This window comes from Hordeum vulgare, chromosome 5H, assembly GCF_904849725.1.
Source record: "Hordeum vulgare subsp. vulgare chromosome 5H, MorexV3_pseudomolecules_assembly, whole genome shotgun sequence".
Taxonomy (NCBI): domain Eukaryota; kingdom Viridiplantae; phylum Streptophyta; class Magnoliopsida; order Poales; family Poaceae; genus Hordeum; species Hordeum vulgare.
The window spans coordinates 429,122,598-429,126,497 of NC_058522.1; positions in this window are offsets into that span (position 1 = coordinate 429,122,598).

Consider the following 3,900-nt stretch of genomic DNA (forward strand, 5'->3'; position numbering starts at 1 on the left):
TCCTTTCGGTCGGTCCGACTGGGTTATTTCTATTTAGCTGCAGAGAAACTCAATGGTCCACTTGTTTCTTTAGCCTGGCCATGTGGTAATTCTGTCCACCAAGGCCTTGTTTTGTTCTTTCAGAATTGAAAGGGTTTGGAGGGGATTGGGAGGGACTAAATCCCATACAAGTCAAATTCCACCTCAATCCCCCCCAATCCTCTTCAATCCCCTCCTTGATGGGATTAACAGAACAAGCCCTAAAGGAGATTCACAACACAATGTGACATAATATTTCTTTAGTTCCTAATAGGGAATCCAAGTTCTGTGGTGCAAATGTGGTAACTATGTGAGGAGGGTACAACTGCTTATAAATAAAAATCTAGACCACTTGCAAGCGATCAAATATGTTGCACTTGCACTGAATACCTTTCTTCTTTCTTTTCCCCTTCGAGAAGATGTGAAATATTAATAAACTCGATCATCATCTTCTTACTAATCAGGCATGTAAGAGCTGGCAAACCACACGCCCAGAACTATATAAGCCGAAGTTGTACCAAGAAGAAGAAGAAGCATCATTAGCCATCTACCTTCATGTATTGCATCATAACGCCATTTTTGTCAACCACGCCATTTTTGTCAACCAAGCCAACAACGACGCGCAGTGGATCTCTGGCTCTAAGGATCTACAGAGGAAGATCTGTAGTATTCAGTGCAATTCTAATAAAAAGATTAAAATTTTCAATTATGTTTAATTATTTTGAAATAAAGAAATATTTACGTTTTTTGGAAAAAACAAAATATAAAACTGATTACTAGACTATTCCATTCACCGCTACTCTTCCATCACATGAACAATATTAGGTTGATTTCTTTGCGTCCACACTTCACACCTTGTAAAGCGACAATGTTATAGAATTATTATCGATGTTTATCAGAATTGTATATAAGAAATGACACTTCATACTTTGTAAAGCGATATCAGTATAAGATTATTATTGTTGTTTATCAAACTTTTATCACACGAAGCAGGTTTTACGTCATTTTTTGCCCGTTGCAACGCACGGGCATTTGTACTAGTTTTGATAAAGTCCGGTGCGACACCTCGTTGATATTTAGCACTCCTACCTCAATTTTTTAAAGGATGTTAAAACCCCGATCTATACATCAATCAATGCATACAACCATCTTTATTAATTATTTAAAATAGGTCTAATAAAAACGTACGTCAAGCCATCCAAAACCATCACTCACATCTATAAAACTCGATAATGTGAAGTGCTCTCACCCCCCTCCCATATCTCAAACCGGTGTCGTCGCCGATCCATCGATATAACGTATAGGAACTAACCACCCGTGGAGCACACCTAAAGCGTACACCACATGCACACGTTTTAGACGCCGTCATCATCATCGAACCGCTAACTGCTACTACGACAACAGACCTTCCCTGGCAATGGCGCCAGGAATCCTTCTGTCACGGGCTACGCCTATAGGGACTTCTTTGGCAAATATGCAAAGGTTTTCCCCGCGGCCTTGGAGCCTTGCGTTGGTGTTCCCTTGAAGAGGAAAGGGTGATGTAGCACAGCGGCGGTAAGTATTTCTCTTAGTTTGAGAACCAAGGTATCGATCCAGTGGGAGGCTCACGTCGAGTCACAAGTACCTGCACAAACACAAAGAGCTTGCACCCAATGCTATGAAGGGGTTGTCAATCCCTTATAGATTGTTTGCAAAGTGAGAACTAAGAGAAAAAAGTAAACAAAGCAAAGTAAAAGTGAAAGTGGAGACGATAGTTGTGAATAGACCAGGGGGCCGTCGTGTTCACTAGTGGCTTCTCTCATGAAAGCAAGTAGACGGTGGGTGAACGAATTACTGTCGAGCAATTGATAGAACCGCGCAAAGTCGTGACGTTATCTATGGCAATGATTATATCTATAGGCATCACGTCCAAAACAAGTAGATCGATACTTTCTGCATATACTACTATTACTCCACACGTCGACCGCTATCCAGCATGCATCTAGTGTATTAAGTGTTGGAAATATGCCCTAGAGGCAATAATAATTAGTTATTATTATATTTCTTTGCTCATGATAATCGTTTATTATCCATTCTATAATTGTATTGATTGGAAACACAATACTTGTGTGGATACATAGACAAAACACTGTCCCTAGTAAGCCTCTAGTTGACTAGCTCGTTGATCAAAGATGGTCAAGGTTTCCTGGCCATAGGCAAGTGTTGTTACTTCATAACGGGATCACATCATTAGGAGAATCATGTGATGGACTAGACCCAAACTAATAGACGTAGCATGTTGATCGTGTCATTTTGTTGCTACTGTTTTCTGTGTGTCAAGTATTTGTTCCTATGACCATGAGATCATATAACTCACTGACACCGGAGGAATGCTTTGTGTGTATCAAACGTCGCAACGTAACTGGGTGACTATAAAGATGCTCTACAGGTATCTCCGAAGGTGTTCGTTGAGTTAGTATGGATCAAGACTGGGATTTGTCACTCCGTATGACGGAGAGGTATCTCGGGGCCCACTCGGTAATACAACATCACACACAAGCCTTGCAAGCAATGTGACTTAGTGTAAGTTGCGGGATCTTGTATTATGGAACGATAAAGAGACTTGCCGGTAAACGAGATTGAAATAGGTATGCGGATACTGACGATCGAATCTCGGGCAAGTAACATACCGAAGGACAAAGGGAATGACATACGGGATTATATGAATCCTTGGCACTGAGGTTCAAACGATAAGATCTTCGTAGAATATGTAGGATGCAATATGGGTATCCAGGTCCCGCTATTGGATATTGACCGAGGAGTCACTCGGGTCATGTCTACATAGTTCTCGAGCTCGCAGGGTCTGCACACTTAAGGTTCGACGTTGTTTTATGCGTATTTGAGTTATATGGTTGGTTACCGAATGTTGTTCGGAGTCCCGGATGAGATCACGGAAGTCACGGGGGTTTCCGGAATGGTCCGGAAACGAAGATTGATATATAGGATGACCTCATTTGGTTACCGGAAGGTTTTCGTGCATTACCGGAAAAGTTTCGGGCTCATCGGTAGTGTACTGGGAGTGCCGGGAGGGGTGCCGGGGACCATCAGGAGGGGTGTCACGCCCCAAGGGGTCTCATGGGCTATGGGAAGAGATAAACCAGCCCCTAGTGGGTTGGAATAAGTTCCCACTAAGGCCCATAAGGTTTGAGAAGGAAAAAACACAAGGTGGAAAGAGTTTCCAAGTGGGAAGGTGGAATCCTACTCCAAGTAGGATTGGAGTAGGACTCCTCCACCTCCAATTTCGGCCAAACCTTTAGGTTTTTAGGCTGCCTCCTCCCCTCCCTCCCTCCTATATATAGTGGGGTTTTAGGGCTGATTTGAGATAACTTTTGCCACGGCAGCCCGACCACATACCTCCACGGTTTTACCTCTAGATCGCGTTTTTGCGGAGCTCGGGCGGAGCCCTGCTGAGATTAGATCACCACCAACCTCCGGAGCGCCGTCACGCTGCTGGAGAACTCATCTACCTCTCCGTCTCTCTTGCTGGATCAAGAAGGCCGAGATCATCGTCGAGTTGTACGTGTGCTGAACGCGGAGGTGTCGTCCGTTCGGCACTAGATCGGAGCAGATCATGGGACGGATCGCGGGACGGTTCGTGGGACGGTTCGCGGGGCGGATCGAGGGACGTGAGGACGTTCCACTACATCAACCGCGTTTCTTAACGCTTCTGCAGTGTGATCTACAAGGGTACGTAGATCGGAAATCCCCTCTCGTAGATGGACATCACCATGATAGGTCTTCGTGCGCGTAGGAAAATTTTTGTTTCCCATGCGACGTTCCCCAACAGTGGCATCATGAGCTAGGTTCATGCGTAGAGGTCTTCTAGAGTAGAACACAAAAGTT